Source organism: Oncorhynchus clarkii, chromosome 22 (genome assembly GCF_045791955.1).
Source record: "Oncorhynchus clarkii lewisi isolate Uvic-CL-2024 chromosome 22, UVic_Ocla_1.0, whole genome shotgun sequence".
Classification (NCBI taxonomy): domain Eukaryota; kingdom Metazoa; phylum Chordata; class Actinopteri; order Salmoniformes; family Salmonidae; genus Oncorhynchus; species Oncorhynchus clarkii.
The window spans coordinates 37208391-37225375 of NC_092168.1; positions in this window are offsets into that span (position 1 = coordinate 37208391).

A 16985-nucleotide genomic window follows, 5' to 3' on the forward strand; every position below is an offset into this window, starting at 1 on the left:
GGAAATTATGATTCATTTACAATTTTGTAAGAGATTATACATTTTTGGTTAAGGCAAATTAAGTCTGACATTTTAAAGTGGAAATTACAAACTTAAGAAGCTTAAGAAGCCCTCGAATACATTACACTAAATTTCCTGCAACAACAGGGTGACCAAATTAAGATCCTACACCTGTACTGAACAAAAATATAAATGCCACACGTAAAGTGTTGTTCCCATGTTTCATGAGCTGAAATAAAAGATCCCAGAAATGTTCCATACACTCAAAAAAACGTATTTCTCTAAGTTTGTGCACAAATGTGTTTAAATCCCTGCTAGTGAGCATTTTTCCTTTCCCAAGATAATCCATCCACCTAACAGGTGTGGCATATCAAGAAGCTGATTAAAAGGCATGATCCGTACACAGGTGCACCTTGTGCTGTGGACAAATGTCCACTGTAAAATGTGCAGTTTTGTCACACAACACAATGCCACAGATGTCTCAAGTTTTGAGGGAGTGTGCAAATGGCATGCTGACTGCAAGAATTTCAACCAGAGTGGTTGCCAGAGAATTGAATGTTAATTTCTCTACCATAAACCGCCTCCAATGTAATTTTAGAGAATTTGGCAGCACATCCAACCCGCCTCACAACCGCAAACCACGTGTAACCACGTCAGCCCAGGACCTCCACATCGGGCTTCTTGCCTGCGAGATCGTCTGAGGGGGTGCTGAGGCGTATTTCGGTCTGTAATAAAGCTCTTTTATGAGGAAAAACTAATTCTGATTGGCTGGGCCTGGCTCCCAAGTGAATGGGCCTATGCCCTCCCAGGTCCACCCATTGCTGCGCCCTTGCCCAGTCATGTGAAATCCATAGAATAGGGTCTAATGAATTCATGTCAATTGACTGATTTCCTTATATGAACTGTAAATCCGTAAAATCTTTGAAATTGTTGCATGTTGCGTTTATATTTTTGTTCGGTCTATATACAGTATATGCATTCAGAGAAGTAGGCCAATTGTCACAGCAATAGTTGTGTTCACAACTGTAAAGTATACCCTGTATACCAATAAAAAGGCTTATTTTCAGTAGTGTAAAGTACTTAAGTAAAAATACTTAAGAAAATAAGCCTTTTTATTTAAGTAAAAATACTTAAGTGCTACTTAAGTACTACTTAAGTAATTTTTTGGGGTATTTGTAATATACTATTTTGTATTTTTGACTACTTTTATTTCACTGCATTCCTAAAGAAAATAATGCAAGAAGAAGATAAGAAGAAGATCTAGCTAAGTTAGCTACAAAAATTAATGGAGAAGTCTGACCTTTCTTCAGCAGGTAGCTTTGGCCGGGCAGCTTCATCTTGTAGCAGGTTGAGCCTGCTAGCTAGTCAATAGCCAGCTAGTGCTAGCTAGCCATCTAGTGCAATCCAACTTTGTTCAGTTGTTGATGAGTGGTTGTTTTTTTGGCATGCTAACTTCCTAATAAGTTCTCCATATTTGCTAACATTAGTATTTTTATGTTCTTTTCACACTCACACAGTCTAATCCTTTCTTTGTGCTGCCAACCTAAGCCGTAAACAAGCCCTCTTAAGCCCTATGAATATTCTGAGGGGACGTGTACTTCCAGGTATGAACAAAAATACTAATCTAATAAATAAAATGGAATTCATTTTATTTTGTTTTCCTTTATTCCATGCCCAGTTTTTAGACAATAAATGAGAAAACAAGTAGACTTCAGATATTTATTTGTCAAAATTAATAACAAAAACCAAAAAACAAGCCATTTTCTGTTTTTACATTCTCCATTTTGACTCTTAAGTCAAAATAACGAAATGTACACGGACCCTGTTGCTTGGGCTGCCTTCTCCTCAAAACATTTTCCATTTGGATCGCTGGAAATATTACCAATGACATTGATCCTAAACAAAAATACTGCCTGTGCCTGCAGTTTAGAAAATGAATTGCCTGGAAGACTATTCAATACACAGAGACATGGGGACAAATTGGTCTGAATAACAGAAGTCAAAGAAATAAATAGACCCTAAAGGATCAGCGCTATCTGGTGAAATAAAGATTTTCTTCTGCTTCTTTCAACGCAGTAATCAAAATGATTTACACCCTCAGCTGAAAGATCCATACTCTCATTTTGTTCAGTGGTATATAGCTGCCAGTCAACCAGCACTTTTTTTCTAAGAGTGTAGAACTGCTTCTTCCTTTGTTGCTGATTAGAAATGGGAAATTTGTAGTTTTGCGTGCCCATCTCAGAGCTTCATCATGTCAGAAGTGTGTTCATCTTTATTTGCTTCATTCTACACCATGGGTATCAAACTCATTTTGCCTCGGTGGATGTATTCGGTCTTCAACAAGGTCTTGAGGGCAGCCCTGAAAATTGGTGAAATTTCCTCGTCAAAATTAGCTAAAAAAGAATCCTCTATCCATTGTGATTGGGATATTCTATGCTCTCTGACTGTCTAACTCTCGTTTAGGTGAGTAGTCGCAACCAGGACATTCAAGAAACTGCAGCCTATGAACGTACAGTGAGGGGAAAAAAGTATTTGACCCCCTGCTGATTTTGTAAATTTGCCCACTGACAAAGAAATTATCATTCTATAATTTGAATGGTAAGTTTAATGGTAGGTTTTTTTGAACAGGTGAGAGACAGAATAACAACAACAAAATCCAGAAAAACACATATTAAAAAAATATATAAATTGATTTGTATTTTACTGAGGGAAATAAGTATTTGACCCCCTCTCAGTCAGAAAGATTTCTGGCTCCCAGGTGTCTTTTATACAGGTAACGAGCTGAGATTAGGAGCACACACTTAAAGGGTGTGCTCCTAATCTCAGTTTGTTACCTGTATAAAAGACACCTGTCCACAGAAGCAATCAATCAATCAGATTCCAAACTCTCCACCATGGCCAAGACCAAAGAGCTCTCCAAGGATGTCAGGGACAAGATTGTAGACCTACACAAGGCTGGAATGGGCTACAAGACCATCGCCAAGCAGCTTGGTGAGAAGGTGACAACAGTTGGTGCGATTATTTGCAAATGGAAGAAACACAAAATAACTGTCAATCTCCCTCGGCCTGGGGCTCCATGCAAGATCTCACCTCGTGGAGTTGCAATGACCATGAGAACGGTGAGGAATCAGCCCAGAACTACACGGGAGGTTCTTGTCAATGATCTCAAGGCAGCTGGGACCATAGTCACCAAGAAAACAATTGGTAACACACTACGCCTTGAAGGACTGAAATCCTGCAGCGCCTGCAAGGTCCCCCTGCCCAAGAAAGCACATATACATGCCCGTCTGAAGTTTGCCAATGAACATCTGAATGATTCAGAGGACAACTGGGTGAAAGTGTTGTGGTCAGATGAGACCAAAATGAAGCTCTTTGGCATCAACTCAACTCGCCGTGTTTGGAGGAGAAGGAATGCTGCTTATGACCCCAAGAACACCATCCCCACCGTCAAACATGGAGGTGGAAACATTATGCTTTGGGGGTGTTTTTCTGCCAAGGGGACAGGACAACTTCACCGCATCAAAGGGACGATGGAAGGGGCCATGTACCGTCAAATCTTGGGTGAGAACCTCCTTCCCTCAGCCAGGGCATTGAAAATGGGTCGTGGATGGGTATTCCAGCTTGACAAAGACCCAAAACACACGGCCAAGGCAACAAAGGAGTGGCTCAAGAAGAAGCACATTAAGGTCCTGTAGTGGCCTAGCCAGTATCCAGACCTTAATCCCATTGAAAATCTGTGGAGGGAGTTGAAGGTTCGAGTTGCCAAACGTCAGCCTCGAAACCTTAATGACTTGGAGAAGATCTGCAATGAGGAGTGGGACAAAATCCCTCCTGAGATGTGTGCAAACCTGGTGGCCAACTACAAGAAATGTCTGACCTCTGTGATTGCCAACAAGGGTTTTGCCACCAAGTACTAAGTCATGTTTTGCAGAGGGGTCAAATACTTATTTCCCTCATTAAAATACAAATCAATTTATAAAAATTTTGACATGCATTTTTCTGGATTTTTTCGTGGTTATTCTGTCTCTCACTGTTCAAATAAACCTACCATTAAAATTATAGACTGATAATTTCTTTGTCAGAGGGCAAACGTACAAAATCAGCAGGGGATCAAATACTTATTTCTACACAGTTTATTATTTTAAAGTATATTAAGTTAATTTACCCCTGGGCTACACTGTCAATCGGAAAAGCTGACTGAAAAAGTGTAATACTGTCAATGGGAGAAGCTGAAGCAAATTGATTGTTTTCTTTAGAATAAATTAATATTATAAATTAATATTGTGTCAAATGAGTGTCTTTAGGTCTCTCTTTATGTAGTTTTGTGACGTCTCGAAGTAGATTGAAGTGGCTTTCAAATCCATTCACCATGTTGAATGGTTCAGAATTGATCCCAAATTGATCAGTGTTTCTAGTTTATTGACCCTCAGGATATCGCACCCAGGGGCACAGAGCCTGCCTTGATACAGTACACTGATTGATTTACAGCCAGACTGCCCTCATCATGTTAAATTAATGTGTCTATACAAGACTAAGTGGGCTTATGTCTGTAATCTCATTTGGTTAGTCTTAGCTCTTGGAAACCAACCCTGGGAGAAACAACATGACACTATTTTCTCAACAACAAAGTAAGTGTAAGCTCAATGCTTTTCCCACCTACGCTTAACACATTTCAGGAGATGAAGAGAGGGAGAAAGAGCGAGCGAGATGGAAAGAGAGGGAGAGAGACCACAATCTTTCTGCTCGTTCCTCCCCAATTTATTTAGCCAGTGTGAACACAATCATTGCCTCTCTCTCATTTGACAGTCTTTCAGCGCTAAACATTCCCCAGGACCACTGGCCATTCATCAAGTAGTCAGTGCGGCAGACATCCATCATCGTCACCATGTAGCTGCAGCATCCACAGCCTGGCCTGCTGGGGTCGAGAGAGGAATTCAGGGAGGTCCTTCCATGCTTAAATGGACCTCTAAGGATCAGTGCACTCTGGGGAGATTGGGTGGGTGTGGTAATGTGGTATTAACGTAATTACACATACACGCCACCAGGTGGTGTAGCACTTCAGTACCAATTGGTATTGTTGTAAGAGGTTTGGAATGCACACTAACATTGAGTGTGACTGCCTAACTGTTTCACCATGCTCTGGCTTAGTAATAAAGTAATCAGATTATAAAGAGCTACTCCGTCACTCCTTCTAAGCCATAAAGAGTTCCATGGGTTATTACAAGTGGCGACGAGGTAAAGGTAAAAGGACAACTGGATGCATGAAAAGTTTGCGTTCCAGTGTGGACGAGTAGTGTGGACGAAATTGAGGAAATTGAGAACATAGTTGGTGAAGCAACAGCTGTGCTGGAATGCGAACATTATGGCTGCTACTTTGAGAACACAAACTCTCGCATCTTTCACAACAAAAAGTGAGGGAGTCCGGGAGATGACTGGAGGGGCAATGGTGGAAGTGGAAGTATTGTGCGATTCTCTTGGAGTGAGAATGAGTGGAAGATGGTGAAGAAGAGTGCAGCTAAAAGGGATAGTTGGAAATGAACAGCAGTTTATGGTTGGAGTGCGATTCACAAACAAATATGTTTCTTTGGGTGACCCATTTGCGGTCTCGTCTATGAAGAAGGAACATTTGGGTAAAGTGAAATCGGTCAGAGTGACCAGAAGCGGTATGATGTTGAATTCCTGTGTGTCAAAAATGCAATAGAAGACAGCTCTGTGGCTCAACAAGATGTTGACGTATGATGTGGAAAGCTATGATTTTCAGAGTAGGGCACCGGGTTAAAGATGTCACCTGGTGTCTCGTTGGACATAGAGGCTGTGTGGTTAAGGGATAACATTCCAGGAGTGGTAGACACACGTTTGAATCGAATGACAGACTTTGCTCCTTCTTTTATTCTATCGGTTTTACTGTTGTTTGGTGAAGTGGTTCTCCCAACTAATGCAAAACTTGGTTATGTGAAATATGCAGAGATATGTACAGAAGCCGCTGCAGTGTTACAATTGTAAAAAGTTTGGACACGTGGCAAGTGTTTGTCTAATAAATAAATATCTAGTAGTTGAAGAGTCAGATGAAGCATGTTGTTGTAATTGTGATGGGAATCACGTTTTCCGGAGTGCCCTGTACAGATGGAGTTCGCAGTAACAGTAACTGAAAATAGCTGAAGGAGTGAGTTTAGATGAGATGACAGTGGATGTCCCGCAGTCTGCAGTGAATGCCATGCAGGAGAAGAATCCCAACACACTAATAGTGAAGAAGGTGGACTTTGTTGCGTTTTATAAGAGTTCAATTACGCTAGTCAAACTAATAAAACATCTAAGAAGTTCGATATCATTATGAAGGCGGCAAATAGCTTTCTGAATCTCTAGGCCTTTACAGCCGAAATGTTACAGGGAGTACTGAATGAAGAAGTTACCCCTCCCAGGTTCCTGAGCCTGGGGACTTTGCGGGACTTTGGTGTGTTTTGGGGGGGGGGGTTAATTAGTATGAATTTGTTCATCCAAAACATATTTAGTTTTTGAGGTATTTAGTAAATGGCCAATGAGTGTAGTCTGCCAATAATTCTCGAAGAAAGCTGAAGCTAGCTGCTAACAGAGAAATGGCTACCACAGTAGGATTGGTATTTCCCTTTGATCATCATTTGCAATCGTGGGTGGAATACTGTGAAGTACTTGGTCATTTTTTCGAGGCAAACTAAATAGAAGATGATGACAAGAAAAAGCCATTCTGTTGAGTTCAGTGAGAAGCCAAACCTACTGTCTTATGAGAAATATGCTTAGTCCTGGTAACCCTGGAGATCAACACTTTAAGGAACTGGTGGAGCTGCTAAAAGCACATTTCAACCAGAAGCAGAGTGAGATTGTGCTAAATCAAGGAACAGAAATGCAGAGGAGAGTGTTCTGGACTATGTAGCTGTGTTGCGTAAACTGTCACAACATCGTAATTATTGGGACAATCTTAAGGAAATGCTGAGAGAGAGGCTAGTTGGGGCATAAATAATGACCAGATCCAAATTAAGTTATTATCGGAGGCTGAACTTAACAATTTTGATAGAGTATTGGTCTTTGCTCAAGCAATGGAGACTGCCAACAAGGATGTGCTACAGTGCTAATGTGACAGGGCAGGGACGTGTGCACATGAGGTGAGCAAGTGAAACCATTTTACAGATGTAAAGGTGATCACATGGAATGTGAGTGCACTTTTTCAGGATGAAAAGCGCCATAAGTGTGGTAAGCAAGGACACAAGAAACGAGCATGTAGGGCTAAATCCACTCCAGAGAGTTCCAACCCAAAAGGGGGATGAAAGCATAAGCAAGAAAAAGGAGTAAAAAAGTATGGGACACGTCACATCAGCGGGGAAGCTGAACAATGGGACACGTCACATCAGCGGGGAAGCTGAACAATGGGACACGTCACATCAGCGGGGAAGCTGAACAATGGGACACGTCACATCAGCGGGGAAGCTGAACAATGGGACACGTCACATCAGTGGGGAAGCTGAACAATGGGACATGTCACATCAGCGGGGCAGCTGAACAATGGGACACATCACATCAGCGGGGAATCTGAACAATGGGACACGTCACATCAGCGGGGAAGCTGAACAATGTGACACATCACATCAGCGGGGAAGCTGAACAATGGGACACGTCACATCAGCGGGGAAGCTGAACAATGTGACACATCACATCAGCGGGGAAGCTGAACAATGGTAACACGTCACATCAGCGGGGAAGCTGAACAATGGTAACACGTCACATCAGCGGGGAAGCTGAATAATGTGACGCGTCACATCAGCGGGGAAGCTGAACAATGGGACACGTCACATCAGCGGGGCATCTGAACAATGGGACATGTCACATCAGCGGGGCAGCTGAACAATGGGACACGTCACATCAGCGGGGAAGCTGAACAATGGTAACACGTCACATCAGCGGGGAAGCTGAACAATGGGACACGTCACATCAGCGGGGAAGCTGAACAATGGGACACGTCACATCAGCGGGGAAGCTGAACAATGGTAACACGTCACATCAGCGGGGAAGCTGAATAATGTGACGCGTCACATCAGCGGGGAAGCTTGAACATTGGGACACGTCATATCAGTGGGAAGCTGAACAATGGGACACGTCACATCAGCGGGGAATCTTGAACATTGGGACACGTCATATCAGTGGGAAGCTTGAACATTGGGACACGTCACATCAGCGGGGAAGCTGAACAATGGGACACGTCACAGCGGGGAAGCTGAACAATGTGACACGTCACATCAGCTGGGAAGCTGAACAAAACAAAGGGGAAGAAGAGGATTTATGTTTACAATGTACAACATATCAGAGAACATTCCAAAAGCAGATCCTATCCCATTATAATTGAAAGTCAATGAATCAGATGTGAAGTTTGAAGTGGATACAGGGTGCAGTGTAACCATAACGAACAGAGTAGTGGGACAGTGCAAAAGTTCCGGCCTTAAAGACTAGTTCTCTGCATCTCAAAATGTACACAGGTAAGAGACTAGACACATTAGGTGCAGCTAATGTAACTGTGCAGCACAGAGACACAGTGATTCCCCTACCTGTAGTAGTCGTATCAGGCAATGGTCCAAACCTGCTAGGTTGGGGCTGGATAAAAGAGCTAAAGTTAGAAATGGGAACAGTAAATCAGATCGATGAGGGTCAATAGTGGACATTGGAAGAAGTGTTGACATAGCATGATAATGTGTTCAAAGAGGAACTTGGAACATTGAAAGGCCGCCCAGCTAAAATATATGTAGACAAGGAGGACGCACCAAGGTTTTACAACCCAAGACCTGTGCCTTATGCCATGAAGCCAAAGGTAGAAGCCGAGATTGACCGTCTCTTGAAAGAGGACAGTATGGAACCAGTCAAATTCTCAGAATGGGCATCTCCCATAGTGCCTGTTTTAAAACCCGAAAATACTTTGAGCATCTGTGGGGATTACAAACTGACTGTCAAGAGTATCCAAGTTAGAGCTGTACCCTATTCCAAAAATAGAGGATCTATTTACACATCTGGCTGGTAGACAGAAGTTCAAAGTTAAATATGAGCCATGCATGTCAACAGATCACTCTGGGTGAGGAATCTAAGAAGTATTGTACAATAAACACACACAAGGGGTTGTTTATGTTTAAACTTTTACCTTTCGATATCTCCAGCAGTCATGCTATTTTTCAGAGGACCATCGAGGGCATACTACAAGGGATTCCACATGTTGCCATTTACTTGATGACATCCTGGTGACAGGGAAGAACCAGGGGCATCTGAGAATGTTGACTGAGGTACTACAGAGATTGGAGGGTGCAGGCTTCCATTTCAAGCGGAGAAAGTGTACCTTCATGGGGAACGAGGCAGTGTTCCTAGGACACAGAGTGGATGCCACGAGTATCCATCCGCCCAATGACAAGGTACAAGCAATCCAGAACGTTCCTGCTCCTATAAATGTGACGCCACAAATATCCATCCACTCAATGACAAGGAACAAGCAATCCAGAACATACCTGGTCCTACAAATGTGACTGAGTTAAATATTACCTGCGACTGCGAAACTATTAAAACAGATTTTTGCCAAACTTGTAAACAGTGTCAGCACCTCTTCACATACTACTGTGTAAAGAGACAACGTGGCAGTGGAGGAAAGAGCAGGAGGCTTTGTTTGCAAAATCAAAGAAACTGATGAAGTCATCAGATGTGTTGGTTCACTATGCTGGAGAGAAGGACCTCATTCTCTTGTGTGATGCGTCACCCTACGGGGTAGGGGCAGTTCTGTCACACCGAATGCAAGATGGAGCTGAGAGACCAATAGGGTTTATGTTGAGAACTCTTAACCTGGCCCCGTCTTTCTAACATTTCAGTTTGAATTTTTTCTTCCCTGTTAGAGCTTCCCCGGTCAACTGTAAGTGCTGTTATTGTGAAGTTGAAATGTCTAGGAGCAGTAATGGCTCAGCCACGAAGTGGTAGGCCACACAAGCTTGTTGAAGCGCGTAGCGTGTAAAAATCGTCTGTCCTCGGTTGCAACACTCACTACCGAGTTCCAAACTGCCTCTGGAAGCATCGTCAGCACAACAACTACTAGTCAGGTTTCATAGCAAAGCAGCCACTTACAGTACCAGACTAAGATCACCATGCACAATGCCAAGCGACTGGAGTGGTGTAAAGCTCACCGCCATTGGACTCTGGAGCATTGGAATCGCATTCTCTGGAGTGATGAATCCTGCTTCACCATCTGGCAGGCCGATGTACAAATCTGGGTTTGGTGGATGCCAGGAGAAAGCTACCTGCCCGAATGTATAGTGCCAACTGTAAAGTTTGATGGAGGAGGAATAATGGTCTGGGGATGTTTTTCATGATTCGAGTCAAGACATGTAACACATGTCAGGAACACAGACAGGCACCAGCAACTGCTCTGCTCCACCCTTGGGAGTTTCCAGAGAAACCTTGGAGAAGATTGCGCATAGATTACGCAGGGCCATTCATGGGGAAAATGTTCCTGATAATCATTGATGCACATTCAAAATGGATGGATGTGTATCCGGTTAGATGGCCTGTGACAGAGATTTAGTAACCAAGGGATACCTGAGATAGTGGTGAGCGATAATGCGACCTGTTTTGTGAGTACAGAAGCACAAGAATTCTTCAGAAACAATGATATTGTGCATCTGACATATGCTCCATATCACTCATCTTCAAATAGACTGGTGGAACACGCAGTACAGACATTCAAATATATTATGAAGAAAAGTGAAGAAGGGAACATAGCAGCAAAAGTGTCATGTGTTCTGTTCAGCTACAGAATAACACCTCAATCCACAACAGGACTTTCTCCTGCTGAGATGTTATTAGGTCGTGGACTACGCTCCACACTGGACCTAGTCTATCCAAACCTGAAAAGTAAAGTTGAATGCAGAAAGAAAGAGAACCATGACAAACGTACCAAGGGCTGAAGTTTTGGAGAGGGGGTCCCTGTCCTCACCAGCAATGTCAGTCATGGGCCAAAATGGATTCCTGGATTCATAGACCGTGACTGGGCTTGTCTCCTAAAAGGTCATGTTGGGAGATAGTAAAGTGGTTTGCAGACATGTTGATTAGATGTTTGCTAGATGGGATGGAACAACAAGTGAGTTACCAGTTGCGATGGCAAAGGATAGGCTGTTCTCTAGCTATCCAAGTGTTTCTGTGGTGCACTGTTACGTTCCCCAGTTTCTGTGTTGTTGTGGGTTTGTTTGTGTGTATTTCAGGAAATGGCTTCCCAAAGTCCTAGGCAGCTGACTGGTCGGCCCCATTGACGATTGGAGCTCTGACCCCGCCCTCTCGTCAGGAGATACAGCTGTTTTCAATTACCGACTCCTTCTACAGCTTTAAAAGCCAGTGTTCCTTTTGTTAGGAGGAGAGAGCTTCTGGATATGTCCTGTATTGGTTGTGGCTCAGCGAGAGCGGCTGGGTATGTCCTGTATTGGTTGCGGCTCAGCGAGAGCGTCTGGGTATGTCCTGTATTGGTTGTGGCTCAGCGAGAGCGTCTGGGTATGTCCTGTATTGGTTGCGGCTCAGCGAGAGCGTCTGGGTATGTCCTGTATTGGTTGCGGCTCAGCGAGAGCGTCTGGATATGTCCTGTATTGGTTGCGGCTCAGCGAGAGCGTCTGGGTATGTCCTGTATTGGTTGCGGCTCAGCGAGAGCGTCTGGGTATGTCCTGTATTGGTTGCGGCTCAGCGAGAGCGTCTGGGTATGTCCTGTATTGGTTGCGGCTCAGCGAGAGCGTCTGGGTATGTCCTGTATTGGTTGCGGCTCAGCGAGAGCGTCTGGGTATGTCCTGTATTGGTTGCGGCTCAGCGAGAGCGTCTGGGTATGTCCTGTATTGGTTGCGGCTCAGCGAGAGCGTCTGGGTATGTCCTGTATTGGTTGCGGCTCAGCGAGAGCGTCTGGGTATGTCCTGTATTGGTTGCGGCTCAGCGAGAGCGTCTGGGTATGTCCTGTATTGGTTGCGGCTCAGCGAGAGCGTCTGGGTATGTCCTGTATTGGTTGCGGCTCAGCGAGAGCGTCTGGGTATGTCCTGTATTGGTTGCGGCTCAGCGAGAGCGTCTGGGTATGTCCTGTATTGGTTGCGGCTCAGCGAGAGCGTCTGGGTATGTCCTGTATTGGTTGCGGCTCAGCGAGAGCGTCTGGGTATGTCCTGTATTGGTTGCGGCTCAGCGAGAGCGTCTGGGTATGTCCTGTATTGGTTGCGGCTCAGCGAGAGCGTCTGGGTATGTCCTGTATTGGTTGCGGCTCAGCGAGAGCGTCTGGATATGTCCTGTATTGGTTGCGGCTGGGTATGTCCTGTATTGGTTGCGGCTCAGCGAGAGCGTCTATCCTGTGTTTCGTTGTTGGTCTGTATCATTTGTAAAGTATTTTGTAGCTGGTCCTGCTGATGTTTGCCATAAGACTTTGTTTTTGATTAGTGAAATTGTTCACTTTAAGTTTGTATTCTGTTTAGTTTGTTCCCAGGGGGGAAGGCACCTTGGGAGTGTTTAGGCAAGAGGCCTGCGGGCATACATATACCCGTCGTATGTACTGTCTATGCACACTAGATAAGACCTGGGCGGACCATCCCACAGTATTTTGGTTATTGTGCCAGTTGGTGCTAGGTAGGAGAGTGGGCTTTTACTTCCTTTGCTTTGGTTCTGTACAGAACCTTTTCCCCAAATTACTGTGTGATGGAATTAAATTCCCTGTAAACGGTACTATATTGTGCCTCTGTCATCCTTGCCCCACCACGGGAAGTTGAGTGTAGCAGGGTGTTGCGTTCACTTCAAGAGGCGTGCATAACATGCACATTCCACAGATAGAATGAAACAGTCCACTGAGAGAACTCGGTCTGCGCTCAGAAACAGCTGGTGGCTTTTCCACCTCTGAGAATGAACACTACCCCTACTGCTCTCTGAAGAAAAATACACTAAACTTAAATACTTAGTTACCCAAGCATGTGAAAATAAAATATGTAATGTTTGTTTACATTGACTTGTTTAGATCAGTGGAGTACACAAGTGTAAAAGAACGTTTCAGTTAAAGGAAGGTGATTTCAGAATGAGTTCATTAATGCAATAGAACAGCATAGGAAATGTCTTGTTGTATATCCTAAAGAAGGGATTATTTGTCATGTTATATTGGCATCTCAAAGGGTGATGTATTAACATCATTACACAACACCAGGTGGTGTAGCACTTAAGTACCCATTTGTATTGTAATGCACACTAATACACACGTTGAGTGATGTTCCAACTGCCGGCCTGTTTCACCATGCTCTTGCTTAGTAATAAAGTAATCAGTTTCTAAAGAGCATTGATTGGGATTTTAGGCTGGGCTTCTGTATAGCACTGTGACATCGGCTGATGTAAGAAAGGGTGTTTTTTATTTGATTGAAGAGTTTCCATGGGTTATTACAGTGGGTTTTAAAGTTAGGGAGGGTTGAGAAACTGGCTTGTGATTATTAATACTTATTTCAGGTTAACTCACTTTCTGCTACAACATGATCATCCCTGGTGCAGGCATTGGGCGCGTTCCTCTGCCCAGGCGTTGCTGACGCATGCCAGATCTTAGAACGCCTGGATAGGTATTTTACTTATCAACTAACCACATATCGTAGGGTCAGTGTATTTAAAAAAAATATATTTTTTACTGGCATTTACAGAATTATATGCTAGGCTTGTTGCAGGTAGGATATCTTTAACACGAGCTGTCTCCAATAAATCCATGTCTGTTTGGTGGGGGGGATTGCCAAAGCCAGGGGAGACATAGCTGCACGATCCTTCATTGCACAAAGTCTATTATTTGGTAGGGAATACTGTTTGTAGATCAGTGACTTTACACTTTTCTCAAGCTGATCCTTTCCAATGGACTCGGAGGTTGTAGTAAAAATTGGTTAATAGAGCCCCACAGTGTAGGTGTCATAATACCCATAAAACCTAGCAGTCAAACAGGGAAATGGTTCCAATCGTTTTTCCACCATTCATTTTTCCCGTAGGAAATTTTAGAAACAACATTTGTTTCGTGTAGACTTCCCCTGGTGTGACGTTTTGATAACCTTGTAAATTTCTCTCGGACAAGGTGACTTTTATCAATATATTCGGCTCTATTTACACATATCCGAAAATGCTTGCACAAGACATTTCACATATACAGTACCAGTCAAAAGTTTGGACACACCTACTCATTCAAGTTTTTGTTTTATTTTTACCATTGTCTAAATTGTAGAATAATAGTGAAGCCAATAACACACAGAATCAAGTAGTAGCCCAAAAATTGTTAAACATTTTATATTTCAGATTATTAAAAGTAGCCACCCTTTGACTTGATGACAGCTTTGCACACTCTTGGCATTCTCTCAACCAGCTTCACCTGGAATTATTTTCCAACAGTCTTGAAGGAGTTCCCACATATGCTGAGCACTTGTTGGCTGCTTTTCCTTCATTCTGCAGTCCAACTCATCCCAAACCATCTCAATTGGGTTGAGGTCGGGTGATTGTGGAGGTCAGGTCATCTGATGCATCACTCCTTGGTCAAATAGCTCTTAGGTGACCCAACCTAATGACCCAACACAGCGTCACCAGCAAAGCACCTCCTCTATGCTTAACGGTGCGAACCACACATGCAGAGATAATCCACTCACCTACTCTGCATCTCACAAAGACAAGACAGTTAGAACCAAAAATCTCAAATTTGGACTCATCAGACCAAGGACAGATGTCCACTAGTCTAATGTCCATTGCTTGTGTTCTTGGCCCAAGCAAGTCTCTTCTTATTGGTGTCCTTTAGTAGTGGTTTCTTTGCCGCAATTCAACCATGAAGGCCTGATCCCCACAGTCTCTTCTGAACAGTTGATGTGTCTGTTACTTGAACTCTGAAGCATTAATTTGGGCTGCAATTTCTGAGGCTGGTAACTCTAAAGAACTTATCCTCTGCAGCAGAGGTAACTATGGGTCTTCCTTTCCTGTGGCGGTCCTCATGAGAGCCAGTTTCATCATAGCATTTGATGGTTTTTGCAACTGCACTTCAAGAAACTTTCAAAGTTCTTAATGTTACGGATTGACTGGCCATGTCTAAAAGTAATGATGGACTGTAATTTTCTCTTTGCTTATTTGAACTGTTCTTGCCATAATATGGACATGGTCTTTTATCAAATAGGGTTATCTTCTCTATACCACCCCTACCTTGTCACAACACAACTATTTGGCTCAAAAGCATTAAGGAAAGAAATTCCGTAAATTAACGTTTAACAAGGCACGCCTGTAAATTGAAATGCATTCCAGATGACTACCTCATGAAGCTTGTTGCCAAGAGAATGCCAAGAGTGTGCGAAGCTGTCATCAAGGCAAAGGGTGGCTACTTTGAAAAATATATTTGGATTTGTAAAACTCTTTTTGGTTACAACACGATTACATGTGTTATTTCATAGTTTTGATGTCTTCAATATTATTCTACAATGTAGAAAATGGTCAAAATAAAGAATCCCTTGACTGAGTAGGTGCGTCCAAACCTTTGACTGGTACTAACATATATAAAATATATATATATATATATATATATATACACACTGCTCAAAAAAATAAAGGGAACACTTAAACAACACAATGTAACTCCAAGTCAATCACACTTCTGTGAAATCAAACTGTCCACTTAGGAAGCAACACTTACTGACAATAAATTTCACATGCTGTTGTGCAAATGGAATAGGCAATTAGCAAGACACTCCCAATAAAGGAGTGGTTCTGCAGGTGGTGACCACAGACCACTTCGCAGTTCCTACGCTTCCTGGCTGATGTTTTGGTCACTTTTGAATGCTGGCGGTGCTTTCACTCTAGTGGTAGCATGAGATGGAGTCTACAACCCACACAAGTGGCTCAGGTAGTGCAGCTCATCCAGGATGGCACATCAATGTGAGCTGTGGCAAGAAGGTTTGCTGTATCTGTCAGCGTAGTGTCCAGAGCATGGAGGCGCTACCAGGAGACAGGCCAGTACATCAGGAGACGTGGAGGAGGCCGTAGGAGGGCAACAACCCAGCAGCAGGACCGCTACCTCCGCCTTTGTGCAAGGAGGAGCAGGAGGAGCACTGCCAGAGCCCTGCAAAATGCAAAACCCCCAGCATGCCACAAATGTGCATGTGTTTGCTCAAACGGTCAGAAACAGACTATGAGGGCCCAACGTCCACAGGTGGGGGTTGTGCTTACAGCTCAACACCGTGCAGGACGTTTGGCATTTGCCAGAGAACACCAAGATTGGCAAATTCACCACTGGCGCCCTGTGCTCTTCACAGATGAAAGTAGGTTCACACTGAGCACATCTCACAGACGTGACAGAGTCTGGAGACGCCGTGGAGAACGTTCTGCTGCCTGCAACATCCTCCAGCATGACCGGTTTGACGGTGGGTCAGTCATGGTGTGGGGTGGCATTTCTTTGGGGGGCCGCACAGCCCTCCATGTGCTCGCCAGAGGTAGCCTGACTGCCATTAGGTACCGAGATGAGATCCTCAGACCCCTTGTGAGACCATATGCTGGTGCGGTTGGCCCTGGGGTTCCTCCTAATGCAAGACAATGCTACACCTCATGTGGCTGGAGTGTGTCAGCAGTTCCTGCAAGAGGAAGGCATTGATGCTATGGACTGGCCCGCGCGTTCCCCAGACCTGAATCCAATTGAGCACATCTGGGACATCATGTCTCGCTCCATCCACCAACGCCGCCACGTTGCACCACAGACTGTCCAGGAGTTGGCGGATGCTTTAGTCCAGGTCTGGGAGGAGATCCCTCAGAAGACCATCCGCCACCTCCGCCACTTCATCAGGAGCATGCCCAGGCGTTGTACGGAGGTCATACAGGCACGTGGAGGCCACACACACTCATTTTGACTTGTTTTAAGGACATTACATCAAAGTTGGATCAGCCTGTAGTGTGGTTTTCCACTTTAATTTTGAGTGTGACTCCAAATCCAGACCTCCATGGGTTGA